This window comes from Cyclopterus lumpus, chromosome 17 (assembly GCF_009769545.1).
Source record: "Cyclopterus lumpus isolate fCycLum1 chromosome 17, fCycLum1.pri, whole genome shotgun sequence".
Lineage (NCBI taxonomy): Eukaryota > Metazoa > Chordata > Actinopteri > Perciformes > Cyclopteridae > Cyclopterus > Cyclopterus lumpus.
In genome coordinates this window covers 10,939,367-10,962,030 of record NC_046982.1, presented here as the reverse complement: position 1 = coordinate 10,962,030, position 22,664 = coordinate 10,939,367, and the positions used below count along the sequence as shown (strand labels likewise).

General features: G+C 42.3%; 1 protein-coding gene across 2 annotated transcripts in view; it reads left to right on the top strand.

The window, feature by feature from the left end:
• The window catches only part of LOC117746932 (SPRY domain-containing SOCS box protein 4-like), a 61,561-nt gene that overhangs the window by 5,021 nt on the left and 33,876 nt on the right, over positions 1-22,664 (top strand). The window contains exon 2 of one of the 2 annotated variants that reach the window (XM_034556278.1): positions 18,334-18,718. The exons of the other annotated variant lie outside the window; for it this stretch is intronic. The gene's annotated coding sequence lies outside the window, so the exon portion shown is untranslated. The remainder of the gene's footprint in view (positions 1-18,333; positions 18,719-22,664) is intronic. 2 annotated transcript variants of the gene reach the window in all.

Genomic DNA, 22,664 nt, shown 5'->3' with positions numbered 1-22,664 from the left:
GGTTTCGGCAGAGTAAAGAGGGCTGCATGGTGGAAGTAGTGGTGCTCATTTTCATGTGAATGACAGCAGTGTCTGAGGTGCTGTGATTCAGAGAGAGAGAGAGAGAGAGTGTGTGTGTGTGTGTGTGTGTGTTTGTGTTTGTGTTCCTCTTAATTTAATTGGTTCTTTTCTCTTTTCTTTTCTGTGTGTGTCAGTGTAGCGTCACGATGTGTCAAATGTGGGCAATCGGCTCTGAATCAGCTGCCTCGTGCTGCAGTCAGTCTGCCTGTGGTTTCATGGCTTCCAGGAGACAATCTGATGGCTTTTCCAGTTAGATAAAATCAACTGACTCATCCTGGAATTTAAAGCAGGCATGTGATCATTTTGGCCAGAGCAAAAAACATGAGGAAAATGCCATGGAATGAAAACTGACGAGGTGTATTCGCTACACTCTGGGTTTTAAGATTAATTTGTTTCACGAAAAGCAAGAAAACAAGAAAACAAGAGATTTTCCTGCCAGAGACTCTCTTTAAAAGTCTTGAAGTCTTCTCACGTATTGTCTCCAGGAATCCTTGCTGACTTCCCCGACTATTTACTTATGAATCCCGAAGTGGACCAGACAGCAGTCTGAGGTTTGATTACAACGTATCATATTCACACTAATATTATATGTGATATTAGATCTGTTCTCAGGCCTTAAATGGAATGGGCTGCAATATTTGTGGGAAACCCAACCAATGATACGTTTTTATTGTACCATAGCCTTGGACTTGGGTTATAGCGAAAACATTGATAGCACAGGGATTTTACTTTTACTGAAACATACCTTCACGGCCAAATTAGATCACTTGCAGGCGGATTCCCGATGTCAGCCTGAGTATACTTTTGAGTGTTTTGCCTCAGCACTACTTGGCAGAGATTCCAAGCCAAATGGGGAATTCACTGAGGGAGTCTGTTTCTTGAAGTCATTACAATGAAAAATACTGCCATATTCATTTTGATTACTTGGACTGTTCGATTTCTGTTCACAGCTGTCGAAGGAAAATTGCCTGTGTGACGCAACAGCTCTACATATCCATCCACCTATTACCAGTGCAACACCATATTGCATCATTTGGATTAAGAGCAGATAATTATTTGTATATCAGCTCGTGAGGCTTGACCTCACTATTTGGTCATGCAGTTATTCGTTCGTTGGGTGGATATTTGATTTTAAATGTTGGTATGTGGTTATTTTTTAATTGTTTTTAACCCATCTGGATTACAAACATGCATAAAACACACCAAAGCGTCTGCTTCTTATTAAATAACGAATAAGAATACTATGGATATATAGATGTTGTCTACATGGAGAGAGCCACCGGTCCTCTCCGACGTGTTTTACGCGAGAGCCACGAATACACACAAATGAACCCGCGATCAAACTCCTGCGAATAACGCGATGGAAACATTTGCTTTACTTTGCGTTGCACCGGGGAAAAACACACACAGCAGACCAAGCTGCAAAACTCTGGTAAAGAGTTTGTCCACCATCCAGCAGCCTCAGAGAAGCTCAGGGAATCCAGCATGTCGTCCGTCTACCACCAACACTGTCAGCTTTTTTGCTTTAATATTCACGCTTGAAGTGAGCTCTCCATACTATGATTCCCACTTTCTCCTCTTTTTGTCTTGGTCTCTCTCTGTCTATTTTCTGGCCATAATTACAGAGCTCATGAAAGTGTTTAGAGTCTCATGAATATTTAGGCTTTGGAGGGGAAGTGTCAGGGGAGACCCATGTGTGGATGGTCTGCCCTAATTATGGAGATGAGCCTACACACACTCTCTCACACACTCACTTAAAAATGAGGGTGGAAGGCCAGAAAATTATCAAAAGCTGCCCATTTGGGAAAAGTTAATGTGGGCTTAAACAAAGGTAGAAGCATGCAAAAAAAAAAGAAGAAGACACACACACACACACACACACACACACACACACACACACACACACACACACACAGCGGGAGTTTATAATAGCATAGCTATTGGGGCTTGCAGCTGGTTCTTTCAGCTCCCTATTGTTTAATAGTGAGCTAGTGATGGACATGAGACTGGGAGAGTAGTCAAGGGGACTCTGGGGGCTCTTAGTTTTTGTCGAGGTCTTATCGTGCTTAATCCTGGTCGGGATAAACAGAAGTGTGACTCTGTGATGGGCACTTTAAGGGAGGGGGGGGTCATTATTTTGGGCTAGAGAGGAAGGAACGGGTGGATTTGAACTATGCAGACACACAACTTAATTAGAGTTAAATGAGGGATGGAAGCAGAAGGGGTGAAAGGGATGATGATGGTAGGAAATCATGAGGAGTAATAAAAGGATGAGACAGATATTGTAAAGGAAAAGGAAGGAGCTAGTTTGCAAGAGGGTGGGTGGCCTAGAGAGGAAAGAGGAAGTAAAGAGGTGCGTGTGTGTGTGTGTGTGTGTGTGTGTGAGAGAAAGAAAGAAAGAAGACAGGTGAAAGAAAGAAGCAAATGAGAAAAAAAAGCATTTTGAAGGAGGCTCTTAAAATAATGAGTCATTTCAGACAGGAAGGCTTGTTTAAAGACGGCGGTCTCTGGTGAGAACAGACGGGAGAAGTGTAAGGAAATGTGGGAGCAAGATGAGAGACCTAAACAGCATAAGAGGAGAGGGAGAACAGTGGAGTGTGTCACTGCAGATGGTGATGTCTCTGTAAAGGTGAGACGCGAGGGTGGTGAATTTAAACATGTTTAGTCCCAGAATAGAGACTAGGATGTTAATATTGGTAGTCCTGGCAACGGGGACGCTGGCGAAACTTAACGCCACTCCGTCTAGGACTGTTTTTATTTGGGGGTTTTCTACCTTTTTTACAATTTAACATTCATTTAAATTATTTTTAATTTTATTTAACAGTGTAGCCATTCTTCTGACTTAATTATTATGCAAATCTTTGGATTTTTTTTTATTTTGTGATTGCCGTTGGCTCCTGCTCTCCACCACTGCGATGTAGTCAACTGGCGTTGGCTGGCTAGCCAACAGTCTCTTGCTGGCCGGCGGCTACCAACGAGCCAGCCGACTCCCTGCTGGATGCTCTCCACCGCTGCCGCCTGGACAATCCTGGACAACTGGCGTTGGCTGGCTAGCCGACAGTCTCTTGCTGGCTGGCCGACGGTCTCTTGATGGCCGGCGGCTGCGGGCGAGCCGGCCGACTCCCTGCTGAACTGAGATCAAGAGTTGGCCCTGATCAGACAAAGTGCTTATTCAGACACAGCGTTTCCTTTCAATGTACTGTGTCTTTAAAAAAACAAACACAGAATGAGTGCTAACGTTAGCTTAACACAAACCCTGGACTGTACATTAACTTTTAGTTAATAGTAATAAATAGTGTATCCAGCAAAAGTCACCATAATGAGAAAAAACACGTCTTATTGGGCTTGCGCTTTCTGAAAGTTGTATCAAACTACTATTATCGCCCAACTGTATGGAAGTGTGATTTTATTTCACTGGAGTTAAACTGAGGATGATAAAATAGATTAATTATCACAATTTCCAGAAAGTGAAATCCGATGTAAAAGTCCTGATGTAGCTCATTCATGTTCTGGGAGCAGCGTGAGTGACAATAAAGTGTGAACATCCTTTTGAACAATGGCAGCATCCAGCCATTAACAATGAGTCTTTGCTAACGGTCTTGTCCCTGCTAAATACCTGCGACGGAGCAGGAAGTTGTGCCGTCCAGCTGTGTGAGGAGATCTGGCTCGTCCACGCCACCACCATGTGTGAGCTTTCATCAGGCCACTTCACAGCCTTCTGAGCGGAAACCAGAGCACCACCGACCACATGCTGTGAAGACACACAGACAGTGACACACACACACACACACACACTGGTATGATTATGAACACAGGCAGACCCTCACAGACACACAAGCACACGTGTCAGCACTACTTAATAACAGAGCACAGTTTGATGGAGTGTGTCACCAGTCTGAGAGGAGCAGAGCCCACCCGTGTGTGTGTGTGTGTGTCTGTGTGTTTCTGAATATTTATGTGCGTGTATATGTTAAGCTGCCATTGGAATATAATGTATGTTTATTTATGCATGCTTTATATGAGCTGAGAATTGAATGAATAAACCATTCCAGTGTAGCCGTCAGTCCGTCAGTATGTCTTTTAAAGTGTTTTAGAGCATCCTCAGCGCCAAATTACTGAGGTTTCAGATTTAGTTTTGTTATTTCAAATGCGATGGGTGGTGTTTTGCAATCATTCTTTCAACCTCGAGTTGGTGTATATTTTTCTGAACCGAGAGGAATAAAAAGAGTCGTTATGATGTAAATGTCAAATACTACTTTCTCTAACACATTGAGCTGTCAGTTCAGTTCAGTTGAAAGGAAATGGTAATTGCGTGTTTTTACAGATATCAAACTTTTATTTCAGACTCAAGGTCCAGATAGTACAAAACATTAAAGATAGATAATAAATATAGTGGGAAAACAAGCCCTGCGCTGGACTTTGATGGTCGTCAGAATTTCACGTGGTTCCTGTGGACAGTTTATGTTTTCTCAACCTACAGTTTATATTTTTTTCCACCTGATCAAGGTGGAGGAATTGCAAGACCAAGTTTATTCAGATGATTGATGTAACTTAACTAATTAAACTCCCTGAATGTAAAAAAATACACAGTGGCTGTTGTTGGTTTAATCGTTGCAGAGCTTTATTTTCTTTCACACTGCCCGAAGAACGCTAAATTACAGATAATGTTGTCTGTACTTGTGTACCTTTCATGTAAATGTGGAAGAATTATGATGATATGTATTGGCCTGATTTATTATAACCACTGACTGATCCAGTGACTCATTAAATCTGCAATAACGGTCTTTTTGGTCCCTTGGAAGCCATCGCTGATATATCACTCGGCTAGAGTAAATGGCGAACTTGTTGGCAAAGATCCAGATACAGAGCAACATTATGATTCATGTGGAGCCGTATTTGTGTCCATCTGATGAATGTTCTGTGGAAGAAGTACATGCAGTCAAGTTTAGCATACAACTGTAGTTATTATATGCCTGAATCATGGCCAATATGCACAATACAGAATACTCCAAAATGTAGCATGTAAAATACCGTCTCATGCAATAACGCACATTTATTTGTTTTACACATTTTTATAATGTAACTGGTTGCTTATTAAACATCATAGGGCAGTTTTTAATGACAGTGGTCACTTGTTTTTGCTCTAACCGGCATTGTAACTCTGTTATGATGTTCATTCTCTACACTTGACATGTATTGTACTTCTGTCCATCCTGATAGAGGATCCTCCTTCCTCTGTTGCTCTCCCTGAGGTTTCTTCTCTTTTTTTTTGGGGGGGGGGGGGGGGAGTTTTTTGTGTGCCGATGTCCCGGGACAGAGGATGTCTTATGTGTACAGATTGTAAAGCCCTCTGAGGCAAATTTGTGATTTGTGATTTTGGCCTACACAAATAAATTTAATAGAATTTCTCCATGCCATCCTTTTTGTTTGATTTAGGTCATGAATATAACATTTCCTTGACTGCTGTTTCTGTTGCAGTGAAATTGGTGCTAGAATTAGTTGTAAAGGATCCGTTTCTTCCTGTATTATTAGCTACATCTTTGCCTTTTTTGGGGGGAATTCACAGCGGAATTTGTACGCAGCCCCGCTTTTGAGCACACACCAGACTCAATTACCAAATGAGTGTACTGGAGCTCTCAGGGAACACTTAGAACACTAAGTCATCCCAGTCACCGGATACTGAAACACAGTCTGTGTGTGTGCAAAAGAGAAAGAGGGAGAGGAAAAAGAAATTACACTACCACTTGTGGAATATTACAAGAGATGACGAGGAGCGTGTGTGCGTGTGCGTGTGCGTGTGTGTGTGTGTGTGTGTGTGTGTGTGTACGAACAGAATAATGAGTACGAGAATGTTTGTTTTGAGAGAGAGAGATGGGGAAAAAAGCTATTGCATTAAAGGGCATGAGGTTCCCATAACAAGGAGAGCATCCCCCACTTATGATTTATTCATTCATTCATTTTAGTTTTTCATTAAGCGAGGATCTGGGTCAGACAACGCAGCATGTGTGTATGCAAGAGGGAGAGGAAGAAATAAAGATGAGAACAGATGTTTTCTGTACAATGAAGACTGACATCTGCCAGTTTAGCCGAACAGATGAGACTGGTGGCAGGTGCAGGATATGAGAGGGGTACAGTGACTTGAAAACAGACTAGCATTCAGAGAGACAATCGTATGTGAGCCAGCTGGGTGTCATGTTCCTTTTCACTAACCGTGGTCAGAAAGTAACAGGTGTTTGCAGTCAAATGACAGATGCTGTCAAATGTGTGGCAAGCAAGATAGAGGAAAAGCATCAGTTTGCTTCTCGACTTCGGCCTCTGAGCTGGTTCATCTGCGTCTGTAACAGATCTGACCCATCGCCTTGAATTAGTCAAAGCAACAGGAGGTGGCTGTGAAACCGGAGAGTGTGTACGTTTGTGAGTTTGTGTGTGTCTGTGGGAAAGAGAGACCGAGAGATAGAGACAGCAAGAGTGCAGATTACAGCTAAAACAATTAATCCATTCGTCAATCGGTGCTTAAACTAAGGAACAATTTTGATAATCGATAAATCATTCATGCAGAAACTCCAAATATGTGTTGCTTTCAGCTTCTCAAATGTGAAGATTTGCTCCTTTCATCTGCTTTGTGTGATGTTAAATCATATATATTTGGGCTTTGGATGGTGAGCATGTGTGTCTGTGGTTGAGGATGTGTTGGACACACGTCATCCTGACTCCTCTTGTTCACCTTACAACCGGAAAGAGAGAGAGTCACCAGATGAGTTTTGAGTCTCTTGTGTTTTTGGCATCAAACATCAGTGTATTTGTGGTTAGAGGATTAGTGAGTTAGAGCTCTAAATTAGTATGTTTTGTGTTTGTCAACTGTGCTGACTTAGTTGATATCTGAATCCATGAACCGCCGCGCTCTGACAGACAGTATTCTGTGCTTGAGGTGCGGAAATTGTCCAATATCCTGCTGGTAACTGTCGAGATGTTTTTTTAGGTTGCCAGTGTCAAAATAATTGAAGATTCCTGGTGTTATATATCTCTTTTATAAAGAAGAGTGGCCCTGGCGAAATATTTGGTCCATTCAAGGAGGAAGGAGGAGAGGGAAAATAGCAGATGGAGTGATGAGGAAAGCAGAGGCGATATAGAAAGGATGGATCCGATGATAAGAAGTTCATTATTCTGTTCCTATATTTGGCATACAGTATCCTTCTCTCTTCTCGCGCACACATTGGAGACATCCTTCTGAACGCCGTCGCCTCAACGTCTGTCTGTCTCTGCATATGTGTGTGTGTGTGTGTGTGTGTGTGTGTGTGTGCATATGTCTCTGCCCCCTCAGTACTTCTGTGGCTGTCATGGCAACATTAGATTGTCTGACATATGAGGGTGTTTTCAGTGAGGTTGATGTATAATGAGCCACGGTCTTGTTTTTCAGAAGCAGATATTCATCAGTTTGACCTTTCCCCTCAGCAGAGCAGATCAGCAGTTTGAATGTATGAGGCTCCTTCTGCAGCATCGAGTTTCTCACTCTTACTCCCAGTACAGCGAGGTATGGCTTCACAGTGCATGTGCACAATAATAAAATGATTGGTGCTTATTCAGATTTCATAGAAGACGATAGCCAAATTAAGATGTGTAAAGAACGAGTCCATTTATTTTTACATTTCCACTATGGCCTGGGTTACACTATTTTGAAAAAAAGCAAAGAGGGGGAGACACAATATTGTTTAAATATGGGGATAGCGGTGCACATTTTGTACCAAACGTAAAAAGGAGAGCTACAAAAAGAAGTTTGAACCAGCTGGTCATTGCAATGACGATGTTATGCGAGCGTGAATGTCATAATGTTGGGCGGACACAGACTCACCTAATATGTCATCAAAAAGGTGTTGCAGAAGAGGGCTTCTGAAGTTATTTGACCATCCAACAAGCAGTCCTGATTACACTGGCCCTTTTAACCGTCCTCTTCTTCCTATTAGTCATTCCCTCTTTGTGAACAACTTTGCCAAAATACTCTGATCTGGAGAGTGTTTCAGGGGTGAGAGACATACAATAATTCATCAAAATCAGACAAACAGAGTTATCCTGCCCTTTAGTCTTACAGTTCAAACTATGGGAAAGGCGCTGACGGAGCTGCACGTCTGTTAGCCCCTTTCACGACCCAGTGTTAACAACTTGAGGGTGGGTGCTACGCTTCTGCGATGACGCCCTCGGTCAGCTGTAGCCAACATATGAGAGCTATGTCAACAAATCACAGAAAAGCTCCGATGACAACACACACAGAGAACAGCGACGTCATACTTTGCTGAGGTAGACATTAGACAGGATGTTTGCTGCTATTTTAATGCTCATAATGTTATATTACACTGAATTCCCAGATTTTGTAATGTTCTGACAGCTTAATTTTAAATTCACAGAAAAGAAAGAAAAGGCGTGTGCTGTGCTGATTGTAATACTACACTGGTGAGGGCAAATGAGCCAACGATAGACGTGACTGAGCGTGTCTTAGCTCCCCCTCCCAGCCCAGCGCATGTTGATATTTTTATCATGTTCTAGAGGCATTTTTTTAATTTCCAGGGAAGAGGCACTTCAGCCAAAACTCTGTGGTTTAGTTACTCTTATGGTGTATTAGTACCAATACCAACCCATACTAGACTCTCTTCTGTACAGGTCTGTTGCGTTGCCTTGATCAGCTTTGACACATTGAACTTAGCATAGTGTCCTGTCGGTCTCTAGTATGTTTTAACACAAAATAAATCCTAATTTCAATAAGGCCCATTACTTATTTCATACATTCAGGATTCTAGAGTAGAAAGAGAGATTTATGAACTCACTGATGATATGTGCATCAATAGCTTAATAGCTGAGCACTGGTTTGAATGCAAATGCAGAATCAGTAGGAGCAGGACAGGACAGTCACAGAGTGAGGGAGAGCGTTGGTGAGGTCAAGACGGAGCCGGACAGACTGACAGATAATGAAAGAGACCTGCAGAGGGCTGCTAATCCAAAAGTAAAGAAGATTACTGTTGCGGCCTGGTGCTCGCTCTCAGTCTGCCTGGAGGGAACAAGCTGCTATAAGCTGCCACATTTCTGTGGGCTCAGAAACTGCTGGCTGTGCTGCAGTGTTGACCAGAACCCTGCTTGATATCACTCCGCTCCACTCTCGACTCCTCTTTAACCCGCCTGCCATCTTCTACGTGTCTCTTTACCTGCTCTGCAGAGTCCTGCTATTGTACAAGGTGTGTGTGTGTGTGTGTGTGTGTGGCTGCTGTCACTCTCTGTGTGTGTGTGTGTGTGTGTGTGTGTACTAACGACTATTTGCAAAGAGCCCTTGATTTATGAAACAAATTGCGTTTACAGTATGTAACTTAAGTTAATAACCTGCTCAACATATTCTTGTCAATTCCAAGTTTCATTTCGAAAAAAGTAATTTAGTTTCCTCTGTCTCTCCTTTTGTCTTAACTTTTAGCATTTCCGTTTTTCATCTTTACACACCACAATACAGCATATGCATGCAGTGAACAGACTGTCGGCTGCTCATCACAAAGAGCATGAAGTGCAACAAAATCCCTTATGTAATATATGTACATTACATTTTACATTACATGGGTTATTTAAAAAAAAAAATCATAAGTGCATATCAACTTTAAACAACTCTTGTTGGGCACAATTTAGACACAAAGTCATAATACAGTTAATCTAAAGACTCAATTAACTCACTAGAGACCAACGTATCCATCTGAACGGTATCTAACAGGTGGTGTGTTGCCATGACAACATACTTTTTGCCGGTGTTTTAAAAGAGTGGAGTGAGTTAGAAAAGAAAGAACTACGTTTAGTGATATTGAGACTGACATACCGTTTATGTAAAATGTATTTGTTAATCAAGGGGGTCATATTAAATTCCATATATAAATACATTCAATTTAAATGACTTTTACAGTTTGCAATTTATCTGTTTTTTTATTTGTGATCACTGCCCATGACAATACAAATGTTATTTGAGTACCACATGGTCATGAAGAGTATTTTTCTGTTTAGTCTCACATAAGTACAAATGATGTCTCGCTGGGACTTGGTTACATCTCTGTTTTGCTGAGTTACACAAAAATACCGCTTAAATATTGACACTGACGCAAGTGAGACGGATGAAAATGACTCACGTCAGGCCTGTCTGTGGACGTCGTTGGCACCTTCGTCAGACAGTACGACAGCACAACAGAGTGCATGTCGACCTGCGTGTGACGAAGCTCGGATCACATTTTGGAAATGGTTCTCTTTACACAGCATGACATGTGGTCAATGGAAAATACGATACTCCGGGGTTGATGGGAACTTTAAACGCTGCTGTAACAGCCATGTTGTGACCTAATGCGACACAGTTTGTGAACGCACAACTGCACCACAAAGAAGAAGAGAAAGGAAGAAGGAAGCTAAACGTGTGCAAGTAGAGGAGTTTATATGTGTCGCTAGTGTCGTCCTGATAACTTACTATCTGTGTTTATTGATGACAAGCAACCCTGAAGTCTACATATTTGACTGACCTTTCACTTTTAAAGAAGTGTCCATGTAGACTGAACACTAAATATTTTTTTAAGTGCAAAGAACAACTGCGGAACATATTAGCAATTGTGGCGAATAGATCTCAGATGGCTGAAGGAATTATGATCATAGTGGCCGAGTTGATTTTACATTTACCTCTCAGGTTTCTTTCCATTACAGTGTGTGGAACTTTTTTTTTGACAAGAGATGAAAGTAAATTTGTTCTGCCGTTTCTATGTGATAGTGAAGGAAAGCCTGCTTTTTCGTGTGCGTGCGTGCGCACGTGCGCGTGTGTGTGTGTGTGTGTGTGTGTGGATACTGATGGTATATCTATGTCTCCAACAATTACCTCTGTCTCTATTTCTCTATCTGACCCGAGTCTGATGTGTTTTTTTGTTTTTATAAACAAAGACTTTGAAACAATGGTTGATTCAGTAGATGAATGGCTATTCTACACAGATTTCACAATCGCCATATCCATTCGCAGAGGTACAGACAGGGCTGCATGGTGGTGTAGTGGCTAGCACGTCACCTCACAGCAAGAGGCCCCCCGAGTTCGATCACCGATCCCAGGCAGTGTGTGAAGTTTGCCCGTAGGAGTGTGAATGGTTGTCTGTCTCTATATGTGCCCTGTGATAAACTGGCGACCTGACCAGGGTACCCAATGTCAGCTGGGTTCGGCTCCAGCGCCCCCGCGACCCTGAATAGGATTAGCGTTGTGATAATGGAATGGAGGCGCAGACACAAAGACTACCAGGTGTGTCTTGACCATGAAGTGAAATGTAAGATAACTTTGATTTCACACAGTGTGACTCGTATATACAATGTAGTCTAAAAGGTTATGAGCCACAAAAACAACGTCAGTAAAACAGCAGAGAGACTGCACTTTGCTAGAAGCATTTTGATGATATGGACACATTGTTTATTCCATCCCAGTGGTAAGCTGCTGTTTATTGCCATATAATGTTCTTATTGTTGTAGCCTGTGCACAAGCTGAACGTTCAATGCAGATTGTTGGGGATACTGAGGACTTCTTGCCCTGCAGGGTGGCCAGTAGAAGAGATTTACCAATACTACTTACAATACACTACCAGTGACACAGCTACTGAGTCTGTTACTTTTCAGCTGTATATGACCAATTTCTTTAGCTGAATAGCACACACTTTTTCCATTAGTTGGCGAATCTTGAAGCTATTGTGTTTTAGCACTAGAACCCAAACGCCAGTGTGAGCGCAGCTGTAATTTAATCAGCTTAAATGTGTTGAGATTCTCTGCCCATGTGGTCCAGGCCCCTTTTTAATTGAAGGATTTGGCCTTTAAAATACTTTAATTGGAAAGTAATACAGCGATGTAATGAGAGATGAGAGTCTGAAATCAGAGGTGGAGTTTGTGGGCTTTTCTCGTTTTCTGTGGATGGGAGGCAGCCACCTACTGTGTGTGCGTGTGTGTGTGTGTGCGTGCGTGTGTGTGTGTGTTAATGATTCAGGGTCTCTGTGGGACACAGAGGGGAGGACTTGGCACGTGGCAAACGAGGGGTCAACAGTGACAGACGCAGACCAGCAGATGTTTGAGAAAAGGGAGGAGGGGGGACGGAGAAGGGTAACAGGGAGGGAGAAGAGAGGAAGAGGATTGGCAGTGGAAAACATTGTGGGAGGAGTGGAGAGATGGATGGATGAGCAGAGATAGAGGAGATGTGGACTAGACAGAGGGAGGAGAGGGTTGACATGGAGGGCTGAAGGGAGGGGAAGAGCAGAGGAGGAGGGGAGGAAAGAGCCCATAAGGCAGCTGTAAAAGAACGAAGGACGGACATAAATTCAGAAATTAAATTAGAATGAAATTAAAGCTGTATCTATTATTCAATTTGTTTTCACCTTTTTAAATAAAAAATTAATCAGCAACTTTTTTGATAATCGATTGAATGTTGAGTGAGTGTTGAAAAGAGATATTTTTGAAAATGCTGATCTATTGTAAATAGGAAACGCTGACATATGAACGTCACAGGATCTAAGGCTTCTTGTTGTCATCTGAAGTATTCTTGAGAACTTTGGCTTGCTGACACGCTCCCTTCTACCGACTTTTAAATAGCAAACAACTCTTCAAAGTTTGTGAAATCCAGTGTGGTGAAAATGTTGTGTAACCGCTGGCTTAAGTGGCTTCCACAAGTGTCAACTGCAAACTATAACAAACAGTCTGGCAATGCGAGTGCAGACGGAAAACTTTACGGCTTCAAACACGGGTTTCAGATGTGTCCTCTCTGCAGTGGTAAGGACAGGGCCTTCTGTAAAGAGAGAGCGAGGGACAGACATGATGCCCAGTCACTGTGTGTAATTGAGGAGCTTGAAAGAGAGAAAACTGCATGTGTGCTATATAAAGTGAGAGCTTTCCCATAATAAAACAAGACATGGAGAGGTTGTGTTTTAATGGAGAGAAAGAGAGAGAGGCAGAGAGGGGAAATGAAACCAGCAGATCGCAGTCTGTCCCTCCTGCTGCCTCCATTTACTATCATTGATTGTGCAGCCAGGCTGAGTTAATGCCTACCTGCTGTACTCAGATGGCCAGCATCTGTATTGATGTGTAAGAGGGAAAGAAATGGAGTGCCTGTGTGTTTCAGTCAGCCTTCCTTTCGTGTTCACACACTATGGCAGCTGAATGTTGTCTTCTCATGAATGTCCTCACAGGCAATGAGGACACCCCTTTCAAATTAGGCTATTATTGCTCCTTTAAGGGGCTCTTATAGGGTGAGGACTGGGGTGTGAAGATTATAATTACAATTAAAATGTGATATGGGTTGTATTAAGGTTAGTTCAAGGTTTAAATGGGATTAGGATTATGTATTATGCTTGACGTTTATGAAGATCAAACTTCTACATGCTACCATATATTGATACCATTTTTCAATATACTTATGAAAGCTTTGAGATTTCCTGATCTACATGGAGAAGTTATGCTTTTTTAAACAGTGGTTTGAGTACAGCCACCAAGGATAAACAAACAAAGAAAAGATCTGTGACTAGCATTTCCTGGAAACCTTCCCTGGGTGCTAAAAAAACAGCAAAGAAAGGACCATTTAAGGTTGATTTTTGCAGATTATTATCTCATGGTTGATTATGTTAGATTACAATCAGGATTTCGAAGTAAAAGAATCATTGTTGTTTTCTTTTTGCTCAGAATTAGATGAGAAGATTAATACCATACGCTAAGTATGAAATTACAACCATGTGACAATTTTAGTTTAGCCTAGCAGAAATACTGGAAACAAGTGAAAACTGCTTAATATGTTATCTTATTTCATCCGTACAAAAACCCAAGTGTAAAGGGGACATGCTGTGGTTTTAGGAAGGGTTATGTTAGGGACCATTTCTTGGCCAGGTGCAGTGACTTCCTGAAGTCTCTCATGTGCATGGAAACCACAAGGTGACAACACGACTCCAAGAAATCATTGCGCCTGGCCAAGAAATAGTCCAGTACAAAAACGATAATTGAAAACACTAATTATATTAATCTTGTTATTTAACTTGATAAAGTTACAAAACATCCAACTGACATGTTCTAGGTGAGAGTAAATATGTAGGGTCCTCACAGGTACAGGAATATACATGTTTGGGTCCAAGTGTGAAAACAACAGTTGATCGTTTAATCAAAATCCGCCTGTGTGTCCTTTGTCATCCCTCTTTCACGATGACCTGGTCCAAACGGTCCGTGCTCTTGTAACTCTTTCGGCCATCTGTACACACATGTAATTCTACCATTTCTCTCCCTCTAGCTGTCCTCACCCTTCACCCCGAGGTTGCTCGTTTCAGACCCCTGTTCCTGCCACTGCCTTTGTTCGGTCCTCCTCCTCTCCCTTTGCATCTATCTATCCCTCCCTTTCTGTGGATCCTTTTCCCCTGGGCCATGTGGACAGTTGGATGGCTTTGTGTTTGACACATGTGTTGGCAGGAGGCAGCACGCAGACACATGTACACACCCACAAATGCACATGGACACACACTTCCAGTTTCTATTGTCAATAAGCTGCTCAGCTGTGAGCCCCCTGGCCCTAATTCTGTATGTGCGGGTGAGGACAGGACCCCCATTGTCCTGCAGATTAACACGCACACATACACACACACATACACACACACAGACACACACACACACACACACACACACACACACTCTCCTCAGACCCCCATGGGGTCCCTTAAGTGTGAATGTGCCTTTAGGCAGAAAATCAGGGGGCAATTTACGGCAGGTCCAGCAGAGAAGATGGGGGATGTACTGCAGGCTCAATCCGCTGTTTGAAGCTTTAATTTCAAACTGTATCTTTTGTTTCTTATTCTGGATGAGAGAAGGGAGTCCCAATGTGAGACAATTCATGTCTTGTTATGTCTTAAAAAGGTACAGGAATTGTTTGAGTGGAGTGTACTGATAATTCATATAGTGTTTACAGAAACACACTCAAATGGTGCAGAAAACGTTAAATATCTGTAAATTAGACATTTTTCTGCATATTTTCTAATAATCTCTTGCCCTCCTAAATGTCTCTGTGCAAGTTACAACAAACTTATCAAAATCAAATAAATTGTTACTTTATTAGTTTGTTTAAACAATCAAATACATTGAGGACTGAATCCTTATCACCTCATGCTACTTTATCATGGTATGCCCTTAAAGTAACTTTACATACAGTATGTTATTATTGTAATGCTGGACAACAGAATACATGTTGGTGATCACTGCCTCCCAAAAGTAAAACCCAGAAAAGCCTCCAATAGCAGAATAAGCTTGTGGTTGTATGTTACATGCAAATTAAACTGTATAAAGGCAGCAGTGAAATAATGAGATGAGCCTTCATATACTCTGAAATTCAGCCTATAGACACACTGTCTTTAAAGCTTTACCATCAGTGCGGCAAGTCGTGTCTCTTTGCGATATTAGACTTCCACAATCTCCTTCTAGCACTGGGAAAGAACGCTTAATTGCCTTTTTATGTTGTTGTTGTAATTGATTGATTTTTGCAGTCAACAGGATTACAAACAAGAAGTGAGAGGATTAAAGCAATTAGGCGAGTACATCAACAACCAATAAATTACACTCACTTCATGTGCGCACAACTGCCTAAAAATACAAATAAGGCATAACTTTATAAGCAAATCTCAATTTTACAGGGAGAATCATCAGTGAAATATTTCCTCAAGCCATGAAACCTGAACTTGACCTCACAGCAGCAGGACTTTAGTGGAAACTAAAACTCAAACTAAACTCAAAGTCCCCTCCTCCCTGTGTGTGTGTGTGTGTGTGTGTGTGTGTGTGTGTGTTAAGCCTACAGGGACTGCTTACATTCGAAACCATTGACCTACATCGGCTGGTGTCTAGTATAAGGTCAGTTAGGAGGTGTGCATTTACGTGTGTGCATGTGCATACATTCCATGTGCGTGCGGGGCACAGGTAATGTGTCTAACCCATACGTCTGCTTCAGGTGATTCATGTCAGCCAGATCTGCACATTTCCTCTTTTACAACTCTGAATGAGGCCAATTGATTGCCTTTGACGTGGACACACTGTGTGTGTACCTGTGTGCGTGCCTGCGTGTGTGTGTGTGTGTGTGTGTGTGTGTGTGTGATCCTATTTGTCTCTCTGTGTGTGTTGAATAGTTTGAGTTACATGTAGGCCATAAACATAAACAGTACAAATTAGCTTACTTTAAAGCAAAAGTTCAAAGTTAGCTTTACGTGAAATAATGCTGGGGCATCCATCCAGGACTTTACGGACTATTGTATCTCACCGGTACCTGAAGCGACACCGCACCGACCCCCACCATTGCAGCCCTGTGAGCTGATTGGCTTGTTAAGGATACAGCCAGTGTCTGGTTAGCTTAGCTTAGTACAAAGACTAGACACAGTTAGCTAGACTCCTACCAGTACTTCCAAAGCTCTACAATTAACACAATATATAGTGTTTGTTTAATCACTTGTAAAACACCATGTATAAAAATGGCAACTGGTGGGAAGCTAAGCTAATCTGGTTTTAGCTTCATATTAAACTGACAGGTATGGGTGTGGTTTCAGTCTCTAATTTTGATATAATTCGCCACTGGCAAGCAAATACGCATATTTGCCAACATGTCAAACTATTCGTGTGTGTGTGTGTGTGTGTGTGTGTGTGTGTGTGTGTGTGTGTGTGTGTGTGTGTGTGTGTGTGTGTGTGTGTGTGTGTGTGTGTGTGTGTGTGTGTGTGTGTGTGTGTGTGTGTGTGTGTGTGTGTGTGTGTGTGTGTGTGTGTGTGTGTGTGTGTGTGTGTGTGTGTGTGTTAGTACCAATGCGTCCTCTTATTGTTAATTGTAGATGTCTGAGAACAAAAGTCAGACAAAACCATGATTTACCATTCCACGAGTCTCTCATACGGTCTGTTATATTTGAATGCCTCTGCAGACATGTGATGCAATAGTATAGTAATGACATAGTGGTTCTGTGGGGAGTTTGGTTCCCCGGTGGTCGCTGCAACCCTGGGAAAAGGAAGTCTATACAGGAAGTGAACTGGCTGGGCCTCAGTCTTGCATGACGGCGAACACTGTAGTCTACTACACCGCTGTTGTATGTAAAAAAAGTGTGAAAATGCTTGCCGTCACGCACGCACACACGAGTACTCCTGCACAACAGTGGTGTGTGTGTGTGTGTGAGCGACTATATGTGAATTTTTAATTTTCAAATTTTTTGGGAATGTTTGCATGTTCTTTCCCAAACTGTCTTCACTTTCTGACTGATGTAGCTATGGGAAAAGGCTCCAACAACTTAGGGCTGATAAATGACCTTAGTCATCGCATCACCTCAGGGCCAATTTTTGCAGTTATGTGCAGATGTGATAACAGAGCAGAACAAAACTGAGCAGGCACTGGATCTAATGTGTTAATTGCAGAAATGTAAAGTAGGAAAGACACACAACAACCATAATCTCACATTGTAGAAAGAGCCATTTGTGGTATAGAGAACTCTTTCCTCAGATAGTTGCTACATTTTAGTTCAAATACTTGTAATTTGTGACTTCTAATAGTGTAATTCGTCAGTGATATTTGTCATTTTAATTTCAAACATATACTATACTATATATAGACGTTGACATTTTTACCTTGATGTCTCAAATGTGAACATGCTCCACTCATGCAGTGTGCGTGTGTGTGCGCGCGTGTGTGTGTGTGTGTGTGTGTGTGTGTGTGTGCGTGTGTGTGTGTGCCTCTAACAGGGGGAGGGGAGGGGGGGTTGGTTTGGTTGGTTGGCTCGGTATGAGCTCTTTGTAAGAAGGAGGGAGGAAGGGAGGTGGACTGGGTGTTTCTCTCAGCTGCCTGCCGGTCTGGTTGCTGTTGGTAACTTTGCTTGATGAGATCAGAGGGGATCGACTTTCATCCCTCCGTCTTTCTCTCTCTCTTCTCTTCTCTCTCTCTCTCTCTCTATCTATCTATCTATCTATCTATCTCTCTCGCTCTCTCTCTCTCGCTCTCTCTCTCTCTTCTCACTCCTTATCCCTCTCTCTCTCAATTCAATCTATTCAACGTGGCTTTATTGACATACAAGTTTTTAAACAATGTTGCAAAAGCATTAAAATACAAAAGTACACAATAATGTAAAATGCTATCTCTACCCCCTCTCTCTTTAGCTATCTCTCTCTCTCTCTCTCTCTCTCTCTCTCTCTCTCTCTCTCTCTCTCTCTCTCTCTCTCTCTCTCTCTCTCTCTCTCTCTCTCTCTCTCTCTCTCTCCCTCACTCTCGGAAAGACTGAAGTGGAACTGAATCTGTCGCGGGGCTGAAAGTGCGTTCAGAGCCGACGTCGTGACGTCGCTGCCTTGGAAACACTCTTTAGAGTTGGAGCGCAACTGTGTTGGGGAGGTGAGGAAGAAGTGATAGCCTCGGGACAGATAAGCTCCAGGGAAGTGAAAGAGGGAGGGAACCAGAGAGGGAGCAAGGAGGGAGAGGTGGGTAGCTCTCTCATTCTCTTGTCGTCAGACTTGCCGGCTGCTGGTCTCCTCGTCTCCTGTCCTCTCGGGTTCTCTCCTCGCCGGGTGGCTGACTGGAGGAGTTTGGCTGTTGTTTGGATGGATTTGAACATGAACTGAACGGCTACACGCAGCGAGACATGAGGAGAGTCACCGGAGATTCACAGTAAGAGGCTCGATCTGCCTGTTGTCTACAAGGTTGTGTCATCGCTGAAAAATGTCTTACTGAAGGAGAGTGCTGCTATTTCAGGAGTGTGTGTGTGTGCGTGTGCGTGTATTTGAGGAACAAATAGAATAGAAGATACAGCTATTTATATGCATGTCTGAGGGTTAAAACTATCTGTATACATTTGTCTTTCTTTTACTTTAGACAAGATCACGTGTTTTTGTGACAATATAAAATATACTCAACATTTTCCTTTTCTCTGGATGCTACCATGCACTCAGCCTCTCCTTTCTCCTTCCTCCCTCCATCTCTCTTTCCCCCCTCTTGCTCATCTCCTGTTGCCTTTAATTCTCTTAATGGTCTTGATGCCGTGTGTGTGTGTGTGTGTGTGTGTGTGTGTGTGTGTGTGTGTGTGTGTGTGTGTGTGTGTGTGTGTGTGTGTGTGTGTGTGTGTGTGTGTGTGTGTGTGTGTGTGTGTGTGTGTGTGTGTGTGTGTGTGTGTGTGTGTGTGTGTGTGTGTGTGTGTGTGTGTGTGTGTGTGTGTGTGTGTGTGTGTGTGTGTGTGTGTGTGTGTGTGTGTGTGTGTGTGTGTGTGTGTGTGTGTGTGTGTGTGTGTGTGGATACAGTTGAGAGGTCTGGGATAAGCTACCTTTAGTCTTATACAATAATAGGATAGATCCTGCTTTCTATTTTTAAACGCACTGTTTGTCTTTACGTTACAAACACCCCTAATCTGCCGCCTTGCTCCACAGTGCCTGCAGTAGCTTTTCTCACAGTGTTTGTGTTTGGTCTATGGATTGGGGTGGGAGGGTGTATTTGTGTGGTCCATCCTGGGATACAGAGATAGCAGCCCTCCTTTCTGACTTTATCCTTTTGTTTTGTCAGCTGCTGACCTCAGATTCTCTCTCTCTCTCTCTCTCTCTCTCCCTCTCTCCATCTCTTTCATTGTTTATGTTCTCTTTATTTCTGTCAAATCCATACAGCCTTTCTCCACCACAGCCGTGGCCTGCTTTTTATAGTTAGTGCCTCCTATTTAAATAACCACTTTTTTTATGCACTGTTTTTAATTTCTCTGGTTGCATTGTGAGAACAGTGGGGAGATGTCTAAGTGTCAAGCTGTTAATGGGTGTGTATGCTTATGTGCGTGGATGTACTCTTCCATGTCAAATGTCCTGGCACAGAACCCAATGTTCCACTTTCCGCAGTACAATTTTGGAGAACACTGTGGTGAGACAGACAAGAGGACCAATTATAAAACATGAGCCTGTGTGTCAGAGCTAAGGCTGCATTTTTTCCAATTGTCTTTTCTCGTTGGTCTTATCATTGAATTGCTTAGTCAATATAATGTCAGTAAATAGCAAAAAATGCTCTTCCTCACTTTCCAGAGCCCAGAGCGACGCCTTCAAATTGCTTGTTTTGTTCAAACACCGGTCCAAAACCCAAATGTATCCAGTTTACAATGATATAAATGAGAGAAAAGCCACAAATCCTCACATGTTAGAGCTGAAAATCCAAATGTTTTATTTTTTGTGCCATTCTAGCAAGGACGACTCTGGAGATTTAAATGCTGGTCTGTTGGACCACATGTGTGGACTGATACTTTGTGTTTAGTGCTAATTAGCATCATTAGCATGCTAACACCATGAGCTAATATGGTTAATATGGTCATCTTTCCTACTAAACATGCCGACGTTGGTATTTAGCTCAAAGCGTCACCGTGCATAAGTAGCCTGGTGCCAAGTACTGTTTGGTAGATAAACAACTAATAGCTCTTCAGTCTTCAGAGTTTAAAACCATCCAGTGAAACCAATAAAAATATTGGCCCAAATGTTGTTGACGTCATTCTATCATGATGACAGCGTAAAAAATTCATAATGTATGTATTGCGTTAGACTCAAGTGGGTGTGAGAAGTTTCATCACACTCGGTGCATACGGGACAGATGCTAAATGAGTAAGGCAGCAGCAGTGCGTCATATTCAGGCGAACTTTGATTCAGTTTCATTACTGCTGGGGTAGTGAATCTGCCACCTGAATCTATTGCTACCCAAGAGAGAGCTTTATGAATGGCACCGCAAAGGCCTTCTCTCTCTCTGTGTGTGTGTGTGTGTGTGTGTGTTTGTGTGTGTCCACATGTGTGAAAAAGATGAATAGGTTTTGCGTATGTGTCTGTAGAGGGGTGCTCAATCACTGCAGCACTAATGGTCTTCCCTTAGGGCACCATGGATTTGAAGGTGTCACAGCAGGCATGAGATGAATAAGAACTTAGGAGCAGACAGTGTGTTTTGTGTGTGTGTGTTTTGTGTGTGTGTGTGTGCGTGTTTCAATCTGTCCAAATGCGCTGCATTTAATTGTTTTTGCAACTATTTAGTTTCGAGATCACCAATGAAGCAATTTCAGTATTTAAGGCAGAGCGAGGGAGTTTTAGGAGGGAATTTTTCATTTCAAGAAAAGAGCAGATTAATGTGGGAGAGGGAACATGATGCATTAGGGAGACAGTGACTGGAGTTGTTTACAAAAGAGTTACGAATGTGATGGAAGAAAAAAACATACTGTGCTCAACTTGTGTTTAAAGGTAATTTCCACAAGTCAATTTCCTCTTTGTTTGAGTTAGTTTGTGTCAGGGAGCATGTTTACTTGTATGCAGCTGTGTGTAAATTTGCTTGTGTGCAGTGTTTGGCCGGCCGTGCTTTTCCCGCATGCTGAGCTGGTATTGATTGCCGCATGGTAGACACCGGGGCATTTTGGTGGCAGGCATGAGATCATTTGTACCAATTGATAGGGTGTCAGCTCTGCTGTAGCCTCCATGGATTTACTGGTACAGTAAGACAGGCGACGAGACAGAGACAGAGACAAATAGACAGGTGAATAGGGAAGAAAGTAGACCCCAAGGAGGGTAGAAAGTTGGTGTAAATAGAGATGAGTGAGGAAAGTTAAAAAGCCAAGCCTATTAAGAGAGATGGTGATAAAAGAGTACTGATGTCTTCTTCTACAACTGCCTAATAAGTCCAGAGATGTCTATATGAGCGCACCACTTCTCCTCATCAGCTGCAAGATGAGTTGAAAGTCCCAGTCTGGAGTCTCTCTTTGTATTTTGACATCCTGTTAGCAGCCAGACGATACAGTTTACGTCTAGCTGCGGCATCTTCAGCTACCCAGGGACTCCCTCATAAGGAACGAATGTCAGCAATGAAGAGAGGAGGTAGTTTGTTTAATCTAGTGGGTACATGCCATGAAGAGATATTTTATACGTGTGTGTCTGTTTTTCTTTGTGTTTTATAAGCTGTGTTTTAGCATGAGGTTCAAATAAGATAAGATTGGTTCAAAATCTGTTAACAGTGGTAAAAGGTGATATGGCCTGGGATCAGGCTGTGAAAAAAAGTTCTTGAGTAAAAATGGCAAAACATGAACTTAAGGGTGAGCAAATCCTCCATATATCTGATTTAATGAGACACAGAACATGAGTTTGGCCTTTAAGAAATATGTCCTGCTCTCCACGATGCATTTCAGACCTGACCAACATATCAGTGAGCAAGCAATTTTTAAATTATCACCCTCCCTAATCCTGCACTTAAATCAGAACTCACTACAACCAGAATGATTCGAGTTCACCGACCCATGAAAGGCGAGTCAAAAAGTTACTTTTGCACACTGCTGTCATGTTTTCACGCCGATTCATAGCTGTTCCCCCCCAAAAGAAGACACCTCAATATTTCAGGAGGAGGCTGCTGAATTTCTCATAAAAAAGAGATAAAAAGAGACAGACACATGTAATGTTTTAGTTGTAGTTCATTTAATGTTTCATTGCAAGGACTTTCTTTCCAAATGAATGTCCCTGCAGTCTTAGCTGTCTTGTGGGCAAGTTATGTGAACATTTCTTAAAAGAAAGAATAGTTTGACATTTTGAGAAATATGCCTATTTGCCAATTCTTTCTGAGAGTAAGATGG